Raw genomic sequence first — 20611 nt, 5'->3', positions numbered from 1 at the left:
GTTGGCCCTCATGTGCATCAAGTTCTTCCTAAGAACCTAGGACAGGGGTAGGCAACCTTGGCTCTTTTATGAGTCGTGGACTTCAACTCCCAGAATTCCTGAGCCAGCATGGCTCAGCTTGGAAACCTCTCCCTTTCCCCTCAGCATGGCTGGCTCAGGAATTCTGGGAGTTGAAGTCCATGACTCATAAAAGAGCCAAGGTTGCCTACCACTGACCTAGGATGTCATAATGTATTTGTTTAGTATATGTGAGGATCCAAGCAGTGTTACCTTTTTTTAACTGACAGATGGAAATTTTGTCAATGAGTAAATTTTCTATGTAGAAGCCAACATTGTTTGATTTATTGGTTGACAATAACCACCATTATTATTACTATACTTCATTGCACAGTTAGCTAAACATTTACCCTGGATTTAGCATTTTTATCCCCGTATCAACTAATAGTCCTTAATACTATTAGTTAAAATAGTACTTACTAAATTATTTTCATATATAATTATTTGGGGGACAATGAACAATCTGAAATTTCATCAAGGGATTGATGAGCTGAAGAGTCTGGGGACCCCTGGTCTGCTCAGTTCCATTATGTTCACATATTTTCTGCTTTGATATTAAGATGAAATATGTCATAGAAATTTTCTTCATACTCTTTGGCTCTTAAAACTACCTTCGTTTCCCTGTTTCCTATCCATTTCTTTCTCCTTCTCAGCAAAGACAATGCTGACAAGTTATCAGGCTTAAACATTGAGTCCTGATGTCTCAATTCATCTCTTCTGCCAAATATAGATACTGGAGAACTGCTTCATTCCTGTTGCAAAACGACATTCCAAACTTGCAAAACAACACAGCACTCTTATGTTCAGATGATCCATCTTTCCAAGGGGATGTTTCATGGAGGCCTGCTCCCAGAAAGCCTTAGAGTTGTTAAAGTTAAGACAGTTACTTCTGTTTGTCCATTTGATCAAGAGTTCATCAACTTGCTAGGAGGAAGAGAAAACATCTGTGCATAAACACACGTATACAAGTAGATTTCTGTGGGCATTAAAACATCTTTCTCATAAGAAGCTAATGGCATATGCCCAATAGGCCACTTGTCTTCAGAGAGTAGACTGTAGTCAGTCATCAAGTTGGGAGAAGCTATCAAATCCAACCCCTGCTTAGTGCAGAAATCCAAATTAAAACATCCTGGGCAGGTAGCTATCTAGATCAGTGGTCCTCAACCTGTGGGTCGGGACCCCATTTGGGGTCAAACGACCATTTCACGGGGGTCGCCAAACAAGGCTGTCCGCCATTTTTTCCCCTTTTCTTTGGCCATGCCCCTGGCACCCAATGATGTATAAGTGGTTGGGGGTCACCACAACATGGGGAACTGTATTATGGGGTCGCGGCATTAGAAAGGTTGAGAACCACTGATCTAGATTGTGTTTGAACACTTGTAATGAAAGGAACCCCATCACCTCTCCAGGTACCCACTTCCTCTCTTAAACTGCTCTTAGGGTTTGGATTTGTTCCCCAAACATTTGTCAGAATCTTGTCATTTAAATCCATTCTTCTGTGCCAGCAACTGAATGCCAGCAATCAAGTCTTTATGGGCTGTTTTGTTTAATTCCTTCTTAAGATTTCCACCTTCTCTCCATCTAATTTCTAAACAGCAAATACCTCCCTCTTGTGTTTTCCCCCACTAAAATGTTTGGGCTCTGAAAGCAAACGATCCAGCCCTTGGGCGTGTTAATTTGTCCTCTCTCTTGTGTGGGTATGTCTCACGTTCAAAGCTGTGGGTAAGAATCATTTTAATTTCCCAGAATGCTCAACACTGGGCATTGTGGCAATCTCCGCTTCCAATGAATTTGCTTCACTCTTTCTTCTGACAGGACAAATTCTATTACAGGTGGGCCTTGTCTTACAACAGCTCCCTTAGTAACCGTTCAAAGTTACAAGAAAGCGACTTATGATTATTTTTCACACTTATGACCATTGCAGCATCTCCATGGTCATCTAATAATAATAATAGTAATAATAGTAATAATAATAATAACAACATCTGGCTGACTGTGCGATGATCCATAATAATAATAATAAAGTTGCAAGGGACCTTGGAGGTCATCTAGTCCAACCCCCTGCTCAGGCAGGAAACCCTATACCAGACATGTCAAACACAAGGCCCGGAGGCAGGATGCGGCCCACGAAGTTGTTTCATGTGGCCCGTGAAGCCATCCTGGAAACAGTGAGGGAACGGCCCCCTCACGGCACACTGCCTTGGCCCTGGCCCAGGCCAACCGGGAGCCAATGTACAATTTTGTGATGGCCATCTATGCTGAAACACATTCAGTCTCCCTCTGACTTTGCCCTGGCTAAGGAATTCTCGGAGTTGAAGTCCACAAGTCATAAAAGGGCCAAGTTTGATGACCCCTATCCTAGACCTAAGAGGGAGAGAGAGAGACCTATTGGGAATCCTCCTAAAACTTGAATTAGTCTGAGTTGCACTGCTTTCTTCTTTAAACTTTTAATCCAACACTTTTGGAGGGAAAAAAATAAAATGCTGGATGCCTCAGATACTAGCCTTCACCCAGAGTGATTTTGCCGTGGTATCTCATGTTTATGTCAAACATCAGTCTATGAAAAGCTATAGAGATACAGTCTCTGCTGGCTGTAAACAAGCTTATGAGAGGCACACTGACAAAGCGAGATGGATGTAGGGGCTGCTTTAATCAGTTTTGTGGTGTAGAGCTGTGCTTTACAGAAGCAATTAAGGAGTCACCACAGTCAAGCTTGAAAGCAATAATTATCTTTCATCTTGTCCCTTTGTCTTTCTCTTCCCTCGCTCTCCCTTGGCTATTCAGCCTACGATTGCAACCAATCTAACATTGCTTGTCTAATTGTTCTCTGGCCCACATTCTGTAGCAGAAGGGATGCTCCTGCATCCAGCACAGGAAGAACAATCAACAAAACCCACGTCTCTTAAAAATACCTTTTAGGTTCACACTATCAAAGAAAGAGGATACATGCTCAACCTCCCTGAAATCTCCTTCCCAGATCTGGGATTCACTCGCTGGATTGAGATTAGCCACATCCTTAATCTGTGCAATCCCAAAAGAGGCCATTTCACGAATATGAGTTTGATGCCCAACTTCTGCTCTCCGTGGGAGATAGACACTTTCCATCTTAATGCAGAATATGTTCTGTGCTTTGATACTTTTAATAGTCCCACCTTTATTCCTCCATAACAATTAACCCTATTTAATCCACCATGATGGTGGATGGATCATTAGCACAGGTAATGGAGCATATGTCCTAGGAGTTCCTAATTCTAATTGGATTCAGGTTAACGTTAGCATAAAATCATGACTATGTCTTGGTGAGGCCAAATATGGAATACTGTGTCCAATTCTGAAACTACAATTCTAAAGGGACATTGACAAACAAGAGTGAATTCAGAGGATAGCTACTACGATATAAGTAGTCCTCAACTTACAACAGTTCATTTAGTGACGGTTCGAAGTTTTAACAGCATTGAAAAAGGGACTTATGACCATTTTTAGTATTTATGACCATACAAAATAGTTAATTATCATAAACAATATGTTAATTAATCAATCTTGCTAATATATATTCAAAATTACATGTCACGTTCCTTTCTCTCTAATTCGTCTTTCTAGCCATTGATAGAAATTATCCCATGTTCTAAAGTACACTGAATTTTCTTTCTCTTTTATCTTTAAAGTCAATCTATCCATTTCTGCACACTCTAGAATTTTCTTAATTAGTCCTTCTTCAGCTGGTAAGTTTTCATTTTTCCAATGTTGGGCAAATACAATTCTTGCTGCCGTTAGTACGTGTAGTATTCAATATCTGCAATCTTTCTCATAATTAACTGACTCACATTTATGACGGCCGCAGTGTCCCGGGGTCATGGGATCACCTTCTGATCAAGCAAAGTCCATGGGGAAGCCAGATCCACTTAACAACCAAATTACTAACTTAACAACTGCAGTGATTCACTTAACAGCTGTGTCAAGGAAGGTCGTAACTTGGGGCGAACTCCCTCAACAACTGTCTGGCTTAGCAATGGAAATTTTGAGCTCAATTGGGGTCCTAAGTCAAGGACTACCTGCATATGGTCTCCCAAAGTTATCTTTAAACCTTTGAGGCAAGACTTGGGGGGCACCAAGGGGAGAAATTATCTACCTGTTTTGCAGCCGATTGAGACGGGAAATGTGAGCAGGAAAGTTCTGGGGGTGACAACACTATCGTCCATGTCCTTAAATCCCAGAAAACCCCAAACTAGTGTGCTGAGATCATGCCATCCTAGTTTGGCTATTTGGCTACCAAACGTCAGCTGTATGATCTTGGGGAAATGTAGCACTGCGTGAAGCCCACGGGTGTAGATAATCCACACACCCCAGGCATTCAATGCAGGTCACAGCATGCAAAGAGCTTGTCCATTCCTGAGATGAACTGATAGGGCTTATTCAGACAGATTGATACACAAAGGAGATCTCAATCAGGTTTGCCTTTACGTATTTCCAGTATTAGATTATTTGAAAGCAGGGGTGCAGGATCAGAGGTCTCGGAGTTGCCCATGGGCTCCCTGAAAGTTTGAAGTACAATTCACAGTGTTTTCCCCCACCCACCCACTCACCCATCTACAATGCCCTGGCAAGGCCACACTTGGAATACTGCATCCAGGTTCTAAACCAGGCCATAATTTCTTGTAAGTAATACATCCTTTGGGCACATATTCTTCAATCAAAGTTTTCTTCTCGAAATCTCATGTTCTCTCACCAGGGTGCCCCCCACTCAACATTCCCAAACAATTCCTTTTGCATGGCTAGCAGTTCTCTGGAACCAGTCAACGCAGAGAAGTTTCCCACGCATAACGCATAATTCAATTTTCAGTTACCCAATGAAGAGGACTTAATTGATATTTGTACCTGTTTCTATTTGTGATGTCCCAGCAGGGGGCAGCATCTAGCCATGTGGCTGATCTTGGGGGGGGGGAGAACCAAAACCCTACCTACAAGGTTACTTAAACCCAGTTAATATTAGGATGAGGTGCCAGCAGAAAATCCCAAGGATATACTAGAAAGTCTTTTTTAAAAATCCCAGAAGAAAGTAGTTGTGAGCCACTTCAGAACTGTTTCCAAGAAAACATGAGTAAATACATGCAATCACCAGTAATTGAGTTTATAACATGCTGTATATTCTACACTACTAGATAATTCATTTTTTTTAAATCGGGATATCTAGCTTCTTCAATATAAATTACATTGTGATGATTACATTGGTGATTATTTCTGCAGTGTCCATTGAATAACAGAATAATGGAGTTGGAAGGGACCTTGGAGGTCTTCTAGTCCAACCCCCTGCTCAAGCAGGAAACCCTATATCATTTCAGACAAGAAGTTGCCCAATCTTTTTTTTAAAACCTCCAGTGTTGGAGCATTCACAACTTCTGGAGACAGGTTGTTCCACTTGTTTTAACTGTCAGGAAATTTTTCCTTAGTTCTAGGTTGCTTCTCTCCTTGGTGAGTTTCCATCCGTTGCTTCTTGTCCTGCCTTCAGGTGCTTTGGAGACTAGCTTGGTCCTCTCTTATTTGTGGCATCTCCTTAGATATTGGACCACTATCTATCATATCACCCCTTGTCCCTTTTTTCATGAAACTAGGCATACCCAGTTCCTTCAACCATTCTTCATATGTTTTAGCCTCCAGTCCCTTTTCATTGCTCCTCTCTGCACAGTAAATCTCAACATCTTTTTTATATTGTGGCAACCAAAACTGGATGCAATATTACAAGCGTGGTCTTACCATGACATAAAGTGGTGTTAACACGTCACGTGATCTTGATTTGATCTCTCTGTTAATGCAGCCTAAGAACTGTGTTTGATTTTTTTGGCTAGCATAAATAGCATAATATAACAGTCCTTATCCAGTGTTTCTTCAACCTGGTCTGATTCTAGGATGTGGAATAATAATTTAAATTGCAGAGGAAAGATCCCAATTAAATATTACTAACATTAAGGAGTGATAATGAAACCTTTGATTCAATGGATCTATTAGATTCTTCACTGGTTATTGGCTGGCCAGCCCTCTGTTGATGACCCTTTAATTTGACTTCTTCAACTGAGAATGGTCTGAACTCAAGATACATGGCGAAAAAATAATACTACACTCTGTTGGGATGCTATAGAGTAGATGCTCCAAAACCCACAGTCTTGTTTACTTAACTACCATAGCAAGTTTATTAAATTTAGTTAAATATGTTACCTATATTCAAACAAGAATCAGGTTGTTTCTTAAAAAATATCCTCATGAGCAAATGATGGTTAAATGATGCCATTTTTAGGAACCAACCGGAAAAAAATAAACACTACAAAATCTGATAGAATATATCAATGTTCTCTGGCAATTTTTCTCAACCTTAGCAAGTTTAAGAGATGTGGACTTGAACTCCCAGAATTCCCCAACCAGCATAAGAGTTCTGGGAATTGAAGTCCAGAAGTCGCTGAAGTTGGACATCGCTGGTAGAGAGCATGAGAAATTCTAAGTCTTCTTAAAATGTATTATTCCAATATATAAAGTCAAATCATTATTTGTTTCTTGGTTTGCTATTTTAGCAGTTTGTATCTTGCCTTTGTACCGCAAAGTATACCCATTATATTCCTTTCAAAACTTTTTTTAAGCCACTTTTACTTTATATATAATTTCTCCCAGATTATATACAAATAGAGTAAAAAACCAATATAGGCCATTGGCATCAGCCTTTTAATTATGTGGAGATAATTGCATCTAATAACTGTAATTTATATATAGATGCATCGCATACGCATACACAATTTCAAAGCCGCTTTTCCTTTCTAAACGCTGCACACCACCATTTGAAAATGACAAATACAAACTAATTCGGGTGCTTGGCAAAATGGCATGCATTTACAGTGGTTGCCCCATCCCGGGGTCATGTGATGGCCTTTTAGGACCTTCCCAGGTGGCGTCTGACAAGCAAAACCAGTGGGGGAAGCCAGATAGGCTTAATAACTGTGTGATTCAATTATCAATTTGTGGTGATTTGCTTAACAATCGTGGCAAAAAAAGGTCATAAACTCAGGCGCGAAATGCTGGTCTCTATTGTGGTCATGTCGAGAATTACCTATACCAGGGGTGAGGAACCTTGGCTCTTTTATGACTCGTGGACTTCAACTCCCAGAATTCCTGAGCCAGTCATGCTGAGGGGAAAGGGAGAGGTTTCCAAGCTGAGCCATGCTGGCTCAGGAAGTCTGGGAGTTGAAGTCCATGAGTCATAAAAGAGCCGAGGTTGCCTACCCATGGGGTAGACCATGACTGATGTTCCTCTCTTGTTCAAAAGCCCCACCACTAGTGAGCACATCTAGTTGACAACAGCTGGCAGCTTCATTGTTGAGGTTTCCAAGCTGAGCCATGATGGCTCAGGAATTCTGGGAGTTGAAGTCCACGAGTCATAAAGCGGCCTAGGCCTAGGCCTATACCAGTTCCTCAACCTTGGCAACTTTAAGACTTGTGGACTTCAACTCCCAGAATTCCTCAGCCACCTTTGTGGACCTATACCACTTAAACATAAAAAAGAGAATAAGCTGGATGCATCTTTCTGGAGAAGAAATTCAGTTTGCACAGGGCCACTGTTGAAAAGGCCCTGTCAGCCCTAGTGTCAAGTTTCGAAGCATGTTTTTGCTGCTGCGACAATTATTGCTTCTCACCTTGCCAATGAACTTGGGGGGAGGGAAAAGGATTGGCATGCAGACCATAAAGATTAAGAAAACAGACTGTGAGAGCTGAGGACAGTTTACCAGTCTGTCTGGCCAGACCCAGAGATGCTTTTTCACAACAATATTTTTCCATCTAATTGGGCAACATGACCTGATCAAGAGGGATGAGGGAGAATTCTATGTTTTTACTATATGGGCATGGGTGGGGTTTAGCCAGAGCTGGTTTTGCTTTCATAGGTGCCAATATGCTTGGTTGGGTTCGACAGCCAGAACCTTGACATCTAGTGCCAAATACACTACTCTAACTAACTGTCTCATAAAAGCAGGGGTCTTCAAACTTGGCCCTTTTATGACTTTTGGAGTTCAACTCCCAGAATTCCTCAGCCAGCGTGCCTCGGAATTGAAGTCCACAAGTTATAAAAGGGCCAAGTTTGAAGCCCCCTGCATAAGAAAGTCCCCACAGATTGTTTGACATGGATCACAACCACAATAAACTTAAACTTACTGACAGACTGTTGTAAGTTGAGGACTATCTTACTAAGTGAGCTGATAGTTACCAATGCTGCATTTTGTTCTTACATTAGCAATGGGCCATTAGCTGAAGAGACTTTAAACCTTTAGGTTGACCAAGCTGAACTTAGACTAACAGAGACTTTGAGGAAAAACATACGATACAGCGTGCATGGGAGTATTCTTCTCCAAAATACAGAAGAGGAAGAAGGTGTATTTTTGATTGTAAATCAAAGATAGTTTTCCATTGCTTGGCATCTCGTACTTTCCAAATCAAATCAAAATGAAGGCACAGATTCTAGAGCAGATCTGTCCCTGATGTATGGAAAATGAGTAACTCTCCATGATTATCTGATTGTATTCAATCAGAGACATGCCTTGCAGAAGACTTGTATGGGAGAGAACTATAATTCAGTTTTTAACCAGGGTTGTAAGCGTGCAGTTCTAATGCAGAAGTAGTAGGTTGGAAGAGGTGCATGTAAAATTATTACGGGTGGAATGGATCTGACATCTTGCACAGCTGATTATCTTAGTTAGATTACAATAGTTCCTTGACAATAGCGAAGCTATATATATATATATATATTGTCCTCTGAATCAATTTTCTTCCCACCAGCAAGGCTTCAGTTCTGTTGATAATGAAAATGTACACCCAACTGACGAGTACAAATATTGAATGTTTTCTGAAACTCAACTATTTACGTTCTGTTATGTGTTTTTGACAGATTTTGACAGATGAAGTGCATTGCTGGTACATGACAGCTGAAAGTTAAGAAGCTTTGATATGATGCCTGCCAAAAGTCTACGGAACTCGCATTAATTATTTCCACTTTCAAAATATGTTTTGGAGTTTTGAATTCCTAATTGGGTTGAATAATTAGAAATCAAATATTTGATTTCAATCAGGATTCAGGAAAGGGTCAGAAGGTAAACCATATGATGAACGAACTAGATATGTCTGGTCTAACAAAGAGAACTAGGAGACTGGAGTGATATGATAGCAGTCTTCCAGTAATTGAAGGGCTGTCACACAGAGAACAGGGGGACAACCTATTGTCCATTCCAAAGGATCTGAGGCCAAGACAAGAAGTAAGGGAAGAAAACCTATCAAAGAGAGAAGCAACTAGAACTAAGGAGAAATTTCCTGACAGTGAGAACAATTCATCAGTGGAACGGCTTGCCCCCAGAAATTGTGGGTGCTCCACCACTGGAGGTTTTGAAGAAGAGACTGGGCAGCCATTTGTCCAAAATAATGGGTGGGGGGTTGGACTAGAACAGGGCTTTTCAACCAGTGGTATGGCTACCACTTGTCGTACATTGGCACCTGGCAGGTGGTACGCAACTATCCTAGAAAAGTGATAGTGGGGGAGGGGAATGAGCTGAACCAGTGGCAGCACCGTACAAGCCTGAGCGAGAGATGGCTGGAGCTGCAAGGCTATCGGGGCTCAGCGGAAGCCCCAGGATCAGCGCCAGGCTCCAGCTGGAGCTCGGTGCTGATCCTGGTGCTTCTGCTAAGCCCTGAAGAAGCACCAATCAGCTGGAAAGCAGCACTGATCCTGGCGCTTCTGCTGAGCCCAGAAGAAGCGCCAATCAGTTGGAATGTTGCAGCATCTCCAGGGTCTTGTGATTTACATTCAGATGCTTGGCAACTGATTCATATTTATAATGGTCACAGTGTCCCAGGGTCACGTGAAGTGACCAAAACCTTCTGCAACCACCCAGCAGACGGAGGGAATAAAAACCAAATACCCCCCACCCCACCTCCACTGCCAATCCTCAACAGAAATGCTCACAACAATGAAAACCTCAGACAGGAGGAAGAGCGCCACCGGGCGTGCAAGCTGTGGCTTGGGGGGCACTTTTTTCAATGCCACTGTAACTTCGAACAGTCACTAAGTGAACTATTGTAAGTTGAGGACTATCTGTACTTTATCACTTTTTTCCTTTTTTTTTTTTTTGGTCATCATGTTTTTGACACCTTGCTAGGCGACTGGTGGTACTCCGATATCGCCATATCCTAAAAGTGGTACAATGGGTGAAAAAGTTGAAAAGCCCTGGCCTAGGCCATCTAACCTCTGAAGTGCAGCATCATTTATATATATATAAAAAAATCAGGTACTGGTCCAACTGGTTGTAAAAAGCCAATGCAACTCATTTAACAACTGCATTTACTTAGCAATGAAAATTCTGGTTCCCAAATGCGGTTGTAAATCAAGGACTCCCTGTACAAGATTATCTGTGTTTTTTTATTTAGTCAAACTGACCTGTAGAATATGCTACAGTGGTGAACTATGGGTTTTTATCAATATATCTTTCCATCTGCCCATTGAAAAGTGATAGTATCACTGACCCCTCCTTGTTATCTAAGTAAGCATTGCTGAAGATAAGGGAAATACAGCCTGTGGTTTCATTATTATCCTTTTCTTTTCAAATAAAAAGCATTGGGAGCAGTGTGATCCCCACGGACCCTCTCAGGAAACTTCAAAAACAAGGGAAACCCCATAAAGTGATGAGTCCGTTATTAAAAGGAATTTAAATTTGCATAACTCATCATTCACTCCAGGAAAGCCACAGATTTTTTTTTACCGCCGCTCACACCCCCCAATTCCCCTCCTCAAAACCACAAAGGAGGAACAGTACAAGTCCAAGATAACTTTGGTGCTCCTATTTTACATATTTCTTTTGGCTTTCTCTCTCTCTCTCTCATTCTTTTTTTTTTTTTTTTTGGTAACAGGGGTGATGATGAATCTCCTTCCGTTTGACTCCTATTTTGAGCTGTGATATTTTAATCTGTCCTGTTCTTGCTGGAACCACGGAGATTAATGTGCCGGGTGACAGAGCTCAGAGGAAATAGCATAAATAAAATAAAGTGGAGATCTGACATCTCAAATTTTATTGCCCTTTTTATTGTAGCCTCAGCATAAACAAAGCACAGCTGTGTTCTGCTTTAGTGCTCCCATTCTCTCAGTCCACAGACTGAGTCTGGGGAAATGGGTCTGGGGGGGGGGTGTCCCTATTCAGATAGACCAGTGTTTCTCAACCTTGACAATTTTAAGGCATGTGGACTTCAACTCCTAGTATTCCACAGCCAGCGATGCTAGGAGTTGTAGTCCACATGCCTTAAAATTGTCAAGATTGAGAAACACTGAGATAGACATTCACACATACATACAGCCCTCTTCCCTATCCTTTTCACATTAGCAAATCAATCAATCAATCAATCAGAGTAGAGCTGGAAGGGACCTTGGAGGTCTTCTAGTCCACCACCCCCCCCCCCCCCGCTCAAGCAGGAGACCCTATATTATTTCAGACAAGTGACCGTCCAGTCTCTTCTTAAAAACCTCCAGTGATGGAGCACCCACAACTTCTGAAGGCAAGCTGTTCCACTGGTTAATTGCCCTCTCTGTTGGGAAGTTTCTCCTTAATTCCAGGTTGCTTCTCTCCTTGATTATTTTCCATCCATTGTTTCTTGTTCTGCCCTCTGACGCTTTGGAAAATAAGCTGACCCCCTCCTCTTTGTGGCAGCCCCTCAAATACTGGAATGCTGCTATCATGTCACCCCTAGTCCTTCTTTTCTCCAGACTAGCCAAATCCAAATCCGGCAACCGTTCTTTGTATGTTTTAGTCTCCGTGCCTTTAATCATCTTGGTTGCTCTTCTCTGCCCTTTTTCCAAAGTCTCAATACCTTTTTTGTAATGTGGTCACCAAAATTGGACAGAATGTTCCAGGTGTGGTCTTATCACACACAGAATCATGGATAGGTTTATTCAGAAGTAAGCCCTGCTTGGTTCCAAGGATTTGCTTCCCAGGTGTTAGAAGTGAAGTCTTCATCCTGGTTCATCGAAGCCGGGAATAAATAAGCAAACATGGCGGCTGCTTTGGGAAGAAGGTTACAGTTTATTGAAGAAGCAGAAAGATGGTTCTTCAGGAAAGAGCCGAGGAGAGAAAGGAGCTGAGCACATGGTGTAGTAGGCTTTTATACCCCCTCTAGCCTTTTGTTTGGAATAGTTTCCTGTTCCTGTGGCATGAACCTTGAGGCTGTTTCTGAGTGTTTGTCTAGGCCAGAGATAGGTAACCTTGGCTCTTTTATGACTCGTGGACTTCAACTCCCAGAATTCCTGAGCCAGCATGGCTCAGCTTGGAAACCTCTCCCTTTCTCCTCAGCATGGCTGGTTCAGGAATTCTGGGAGTTGAAGTCCATGAGTCATAAAAGAGCCAAGGTTGCCTACCCCTGGTCTAGGCCTTGAAATCTGTGGTTTAATTCTATTATCATATCCCGCTTCCCAGGTGATGGGGCTGACTCCTAGAGTTTGGGTGGGGTATGCAGATCTTCTCTTTTGTCTTCTTGATTGCTCTGGCTCCAACTTTCTGATGGTTTTACATCTGCATTTGTATGGGCCTAGCTCTTGCTTGGGGCAGAGAGATAAATTTGGGGCCAGGTTAGGTTTTAAAAAGTCCTTTTGAGGAAAAAATATATTTTTCTGCCCTTTTTAATACTTCTTTCTCTGGGCTAACTTCCCTCACAGGTGAATGAGAAACAGCATAACAGCCGTTGTCCAGCACAGATTAACTCAAATGGGTCCAATCTCTGAGGGAAGTCAGCCCCCCAGAGAAAGAAATATTAAAACGGCAGAAAAATATATTTCCTCAAAAGGATTTTAAAAGCAGAAGCCAACCCTTCCCCCAAATCTCTCTGTCCCAAGCAGAAGCCAGCCCTATACAAATGCACATGTAAACCATCAGAAAGGCCCCAACTAGGAGATCAAGAAGACAAAGACCTAAAATCTGCATACCCCACTTGAGATGGGACATAATAGGACTAACCCAGGGGTAGGCAACCTTGGCTCTTTTATGACTCGTGGACTTCAACTCCCAGAATTCCTGAGCCAGCGTGGCTAAGCTTGGAAACCTCTCCCTTTCCCCTCAGCATGGCTGGCTCAGGAATTCTGGGAGTTGAAGTCCACGAGTCATAAAAGAGCCAAGGTTGCCTACCCCTGGACTAACCCATCACCATCAAGAATACCAGAGAGGCACACCTAGACTCAGGTCAGAATACCTGACACAGGAAATAGCCTCAAAGTTCATGCCCCAGGAACAGGAAACTATTCCAAACAAAAGGCTTTCAGAGGGTATAAAAACCTACTACCCATGTGCTCAGCCGGTCTTTTCTCTGGTCTTTCCTGCAAGAACCATCTTTCTGCCTCTTCAATAAACTGCAACCTTCTTTCTAAAGCAGTCGCCATGTTGTTTATTTATCCCCGGCTTGGGTGAACCAGGATGAAGACTTTTCTTTCAACACCCTTTTGCAAATCTCTCCTAGGAGAAGAAAATGTGTTGTGCTGAATTAATGCAGCTGCATCAGGGCTGTAAACATTGGAATGAGCAACAGGTGGCAGTCAAGGGTCAGTCCATAAATGTTTATGAGTCCTCATGGATTCATTTTACCTTTTTTTTTTGGTACCTACTTTGTTGCATTTGGCATGCATTTGCTGTCTTTTATCTTGTAGCAACAAATGGGCCTGTCTTTCTTCATTTTATTTCCTCAATGTCCCTGCGAGGTAGGCCAGATGAAACTCCACGGGGACTTGATTCCTTAAGCATGTACTCCTTCTCATACAAGTTGAGGAACATGTGACACTGGAGCAGTTCAGAAGTTAAATACAGCCATGTTTCAAGCTGTTACATGCAGCTGTGTTCACACACCTGGAACTAAGCCATCAGGTTAATGTTGATTTCATGTAATATGTGTGCAATTGTGATTTGCACTCTTGGGAGGAGCATGTACAGAAGCATCTCTTCCTTTCTTTCTTCCTTCCTTCCTTCCTTCCTTCCTTCCTTCCTTCCTTCCTTCCTTCCTTCCTTCCTTCCTTCCTTCCTTCCTTCCTTCTATTCTTTTCCTTTTTTCCATCTCTCTCTCCATTTCTTTTTTCACTTTTCTATTATTTTTCTCTCTCTTAACTTCTGTCTTTCCTCCCTCCCTTCTTTCCTTCCCTTTCTCTCACTTTCTATCTCTCCCCCCCCTTCTCTCTCCAAACTGTGATGTTTAATATGATTGAGAGAGTAAAATATGAAATACATGCCTGGAGAGTAATCATATAAACTGCATTTCAGTTTAATTAAATTTAAATGCAAGTGAGTAGAAATCTCAGTATGGTTGGGAGCCATCAACATGCTAAATTGCTTTTAAGCTAACATAAATAAAAGCTTCCTACAGCCCTCCCTTCTCATTCATCAGAGGGAGATTCGATCTGAGGGAACCAATTGGGGGCTAATAGCCAGAATATCTACACTGATGTTTCCCACCTCTAGCCAATTTAGCCATAATGCCAAAATAGTAATTAGGTGAGCTATTTATCCACAAAGACTGTGTGAAAAAGTAGCTAGAATTCTGGATTGGTGAGATCCAGCTATGGGTCTCTATTTAACCACACACAGTTACTGAGTGATCATTTAAACATAATCTCATAAAACTGTTGTGAGAAAAAAGGGAGAACAAGGATATTAGGAGTATGAAAAAAGATGATGCAAAGACTTGAGGTCATATCCTATGAAGACAAGGTGAAGGCACTTGGGATATTAAGTGTGGAAAATACAGAATAACAGAGTTGGAAGGGAAGGAGACCCTATACTATTTTGGACAAATGATTGTCCAATCTCTTCTTAAAAGCCTCCAGTGACGGAGCACCGACATCTTCTGGAGGCAAGCTGTTCCCCTGATTAATTGTTCTCATGGTCAGAAAAATTCTCTTTAGTTCTAGTTGCTTCTCTCCTTGATTAGCGTCCATTCATGGCTTCTTGTTTTCCTTCAGATGCTTTGGGGAATAAGTTGACACCCTCTTCTCTGTAACAGCCCCTCAAATATTGGAAGACTGAGCAGAGACATTATACAAATATATATAAAAAGTTACCTAAGGAAGATGATCCAAAAGAATCTCCATTGCCACTCAGAAATAATGGGTATAAGCTGCAGATACCTAGATTTATTTATATATAAGGGGAAAACGCACTGATGCAAAGATTTATACAAATGGAGCAATTGACCTCTTAAGGCAGACATGTCAAACACAAGGCCCGGGGGACAGATGCGGCCCGCGAAATGGTTTCATGTGGCCCGCGAAGCCATCCTGGAAACAGTGAGGGAACGGCCCCCTCTGCCTTGGCCCTGGCCCAGGTCAGGTGGGAGCCAATGTACAATTTTGTGGTGGCCATCTATGCTGAAACGCATTCAGTCTTAGCTCCATAACCCCCCCCCATCGCATGGCCTGAGAGGAACAGTGAGGCTCCTCCAGTGGACCATGCCTTGGCGCATGCCCCGGTCCCACCCCCTTCTGCCAGAGACCCTCAGATCTGTCCCACTCCTGCCCAGGCCCCCGCAGGCACCCTTGACACTAACGATGTAGAGCTGGCCACACCCACCTAGTAGGTCACACCCACTCCATCCACGCCCCCTGAGGGCAACCGCAATGCTGATGCGGCCCTCAATGAAATTGAGTTTGACATCCCTGTCTTAAGGTGAGTTCTCCATCTCTTTCTCCGAAGGCTTTTAGAAGAAGCTGGGCAGCCACTTCTTCATGCTGGTTTAACTGGTTTTCTTGCACACTGCAGAGGGTTGAATTAAATCAGCCTTGTGGTCCCTTCCAACTCCCCAGTTCAATGATTCTACACATTAATTTGAGAGGAGAGTTTTTCTCAGTTCAATACCAAGGACTGCTATTGTGACTTTCTGCTTCCAAAACTTCTGCTCTACTATTGTTCTGATGATCTTCCTGACAGACTTGTACTGAGATTTCAACGTTTCAAAGAACTAAGGATTTCATTCTCTTCCCATTTGGAAAATATCTTGCTTGTGAAACACTAGAATGTTTAGGAAAATTGATTTAGTTGATCTTCTGTTTGACAAGCTAGTTTACTGAAACTGCTTTCACGTCAGGTTCCAATCAAAGAGAAATATCTGGAGCTCAGGATTGAATTGTGAAGTGCTCTCTGAGCTTCTTGCAGACATTTCATTATCCGAGTAGGTAACACCATCAGTGCTAGAAGGGAGTGGGAATAGGAACTGCACTCCCACCTAGCACTGATGATGTTACCTAGTTGGGTAATGAAATGTCTTCAAGAAAACAACCAAGCTCAGAGAGAACCAAGGACCCCTCACTTCATCTTTCTCCAGCGATCCCTCCCTGTGCATTTGCCTTTCTCATGTTGAAGAAAAAGTCTTCATCAGGGTTCAGTCCAAGCCGGGAATAAACAACATGGTGACTGCTTTAGAAAGAAGGTTGCAGTTTATTGAAGAGGAGAGCCAGACAGAAAGATGGCTCTGGGAAAAAAAAGTGAGCACATGTAGGGAGTGGGTTTTTATACCCTCTGGAGCCTTTTGTTTGGAGTTGTTCCTGTGGCCTGAACTTTGACCTGAGTCTGAGTGTACCTTTCTGGTATTCTGATGGTGGTGGGTTAATCCTATTATGTCCCAAAGGTGGAACATAGCTTCCCTGTGGCTGTGGCTGATGACTCTTAGATTTTTGGTGTTGATTCTAGGGATCTTTCTTCCCAATCCCATGTTCCTGATTCCAGTCTTTCTGACAAGATTATCACATCTGCATTTTTGCAGACTTGGTTCTGTTTGGGACAGAGAGACTTGGAGGGCAGGGTTGGTTTCTGCTTTTAAAATCCTTTAGGGAAATATATTCTGCCCTTTTAATATTTCCTTCTCTGGGGGGCTGACTTCCCACACTCAACACTGGTCTGATATGTCCATCCATCACCTGTGATCTCCTCCAGTTCAGTAAGACTATTTTGATTAACAAACAACTACCCATGATAGGCTGATATTCAGATCAACATTCTTCCCTGATGTCCTGAATGTAGACCCACATTTATTGTGTCTACCAAACAAACTTTCAAAGTTGCAACACTTCTGATGTAGTAATAGGTGTATGGACACAATAAAGCTAAGTTTCAGGAAGAGGGGTAAATGATGTCACATGTGCTATGATGTCATTGTGCAAATGACATAAATGTCATCATTGACATTAGCCAAGTCATGACACATATAGTGTTCTTGTGGCATTTATCAGATGCTTATGATAGGTTGGCATACTGCCCTAAATATAATCTACTTTGTTTTTCAATTTCAGCTTATTCTTTTGCCTGACTCCGGTCACTGTAATGCACGGGTTATAGCTTACCATGAAGTACAAATCCAGCCAACTGTCATTTAATCAATAAACTGTGGTTAAAATAATCAGGGCTTTACAGAATATGAACACTAAGTCTACATTTAGGAGACACTGCATCAGCCACAGAGCTAAGAGCCAGTGTGGTGTACAGGATTAGGTGTTGAACTGGAACTAAAGAGACTTAAATTCAACATTACTTACAGACACAGTCTATCTCTCAGAGTTGAGTACCCAGAGGACTGAGGAAAAAATGGAGAAAAGTGTGTTTGTGTATGCCTTCTTAAATTCCTAAAGGGAAGGCAAAATACAAATCTAGCAAATATCTGTACCAGGGGTCTTCAAACTTGGCCCTTTTATGACTTGTGGACTTCAACTCCCAGAATTCCTCAGCCAGCCTCCATTTTGTTTGTTAGATTTAAGCCAGGGGTCTTCAAACTTGGCCCTTTTATGACTTGTGGACTAACTCCCAGAATTCTTCAGCCAGGCACACTGGCTAAGGAATTCTGGGAGTTGAAGTCCACAAGTCATAAAAGGGCCAAGTCTGAAGACCCCCCTGATCTATACAAAGCTCCCCAATCAGATGTGGTATGCATACAGAATTGCAGAAGTTTATGAAATGCAATCTCAAATATGCAGGTTCAATGCTGAGGTTTTTAGCTTGTTTCCAGTTTCAGACTGAACTGTCATTCAAATTTCACCCATTTTTCATAAACACACAGAACAACATCACATAATTTCTTTAGATAGATAGATAGATAGATAGATAGATAGATAGATAGATAGATAGATAGATATAGATATACAGATATAGATATAGATATATCCCTTCACTGCTGTCCTGTGTTGCGTTGTTGGTTCATAGATGCGTATAGGCAATTTAATTTAGAGCCAAAAAGATAATTTTATAATTTTTTAATATTTCTCCAGATCTTCCAAACAAGAAGAAAGCACGAGAAAATGGCAAAGATAAATCTCACCCAACAACATTTGTACTTTTAGCCTCTTTGAAAATCATTGAAAAATGTTAAAAATATTTTTTTCACTAACAATATGGTCATTCCTTTATGTATCTTATTCTCCACTCGTATTTCAGATTTAAAATGAAATTGCAAATGAATTTAAAAGCAATGGAATGACGTAATTCGAGCAAATAAAAAGATCTGAAATTGCTAAGATTATGAAGGTAGAAACCTTCATTTCCTATATAAAAATTTAATTTAATTTAACATGATCGTCCTGTGCATTCAACATTCAACAACAAAAACCTGCAAGAACCCCTTAAAAAGACTAAGCCACATCAACATCCAAATACTAAAATAACTTTTATAGGTTTTTTCCCCTAAGATTTAAGTTTTCAACTCACAACCAATTTAGATAGTTCTACAAAGTCAGCAAAATAAAAGTTTTGGGAATACCCCAACACACAGTTAGGTAGTTCATTAATTTTGCTAACTTATTCATTTATGCTTTCAGGCCAGCTAATAATTTAAATTCAGTGAACGCTACACCAGTAAATGAAAAGCCTACAGTACCACATCACAACAAAACAATGATAACAAAATAGAGGGGGGGGGAACTGACTGAACCTCACTTTTCATAACTATTTCAGGCTCGAGAATTCAGGAAAATCACAGTTCATGATACTTTTTAAAAGGAAACTAATTCAGAAGTGCCTTCCCAGCACTCCATAGAACGGAGCTGGCATTTATTCAGAGTTTGCAGCAATTCAATGAATCACATCTAGAACGTGGTAAAATGGTACTTTTTTTTTTCTAGTGATGGACAAGCTCAGCCAAAGAGAATTCAAAACAAGTTTCCCCCAAAAGTTACAATTTAGATTATAGTAAATTCAAATACCTTGATATTTTTAAAAATCAGGATAAACAATCTCCATAGGCTTCAGAAATTAGCCCCATCATCAGTCCTTACAACAAATGGTACAGGCAGTCCTCAATTTACAACCATATGTTTAGTGACTGTTTGAAGTTGCAATGGCACTGAAAGAAGTGACTTAGCATCAGTTTTCATACTACCAGCACAGCATCCTCACAGCTACATGGACAAAATCTGGGCGCCTAGCAGTTGCAGCATCGTGGGGTCAAACAATTGTCATTTGCAATTCCCAGTTTTATTCATTTAACAACCACAAGATTGCAGTTGCAGAAATTTGCTTAACAACCCTGTCAAAATGGTCATAAAATCAGGTGCAACTCATTTAACAATTACCTTGAGTAATAATGGAAATTCTGGTCCCAATTGTGGTTATAAATTGAGGATTACCTGTATTACAGAGACTAAACCAGCTAGAGAGCATCATGTTGACTCTTCTTCCTGTAGATCAGGGGTCCCCAACCCCCGGTCTGTCGACCGGTACCAGGCCGCGGCATGCCAGCAACCGGGCCGCGCAAACAAACGAAGCCCCATCTGCGGGATGCAGGCAGCACACAAAACCACGCCCCCTCCGGTCCACGGAAAAACCTCTCTCCACGGAACCGGTCCCTGGTGTCCAAAAGGTTGGGGACCTCTGTTGTAGATGACATCCTTAAGAATGGAAACCAAAACAGCTCCCTTCCATCCACCCCTTTGTCTCCAAAACTTACCTGTCACCAAAAATGAGAGAGGTGGTTGCCTCAGCGAGAGACTGACAGATAGATTATTTCTGATCCAGGTCACTTTCACAGGCAGTAACCCCCAGTTCTGTTTCATCCCAGTTCTCCATTAATCTGCCGATTTAAAAAAAAAAAAAAGACAAGACCAAATAAGATGGTGTTTTGGGATATAGTGACTCTCAAAATATATGTACCGTATTTTCCAGCGTATAAGACGACTTGGCGTATAAGACGAACCCCGACTTTGGAGACGATTTGCATGCTTTAGAAAGTCGTCTTATATGCCAGAAAATACGGTAACTGAGAGCATACAAATGGGGGATAATTTCGGGGGGGGGGAGGGGAAACACAGTTTGCTAGTAATACACTGAAGCTAGATTGGAAACTTTATCCTAGGACTGTGAATTGGGAAGAAAGCATTTTGCTGTAGCTTTTATTTGAAAGAAGTATTTTAAAAGAAAATATGCATAATTATGTATTTAAATATGCAATTCAAGAAAGGAAGAGGGGAAAAAAACAGATTAGCGGAAAAGTGAAATGGAATTATAGATTAAAAACAACAAAAGTGTTTTAAAGGTAA

The 20611-nt window shown here is 41.6% G+C and overlaps 1 protein-coding gene across 2 annotated transcripts in view; it reads right to left on the bottom strand.

The window, feature by feature from the left end:
- LOC120310461 (transcription factor SOX-5-like) overlaps positions 1 to 20611 on the bottom strand; it is a 594954-nt gene that overhangs the window by 399711 nt on the left and 174632 nt on the right. For both annotated transcript variants that reach the window (XR_005557365.1, XM_039348880.1), the window contains exon 2: positions 20023 to 20145. The gene's annotated coding sequence lies outside the window, so the exon portion shown is untranslated. The remainder of the gene's footprint in view (positions 1 to 20022; positions 20146 to 20611) is intronic.

The sequence above is a fragment of the Crotalus tigris genome, unplaced genomic scaffold (assembly GCF_016545835.1).
Source record: "Crotalus tigris isolate CLP2741 ecotype Arizona unplaced genomic scaffold, ASM1654583v1 scf7180000018188.699247, whole genome shotgun sequence".
NCBI classification, from domain to species: domain Eukaryota; kingdom Metazoa; phylum Chordata; class Lepidosauria; order Squamata; family Viperidae; genus Crotalus; species Crotalus tigris.
This window is presented reverse-complemented; position numbering and strand designations above follow the sequence as displayed.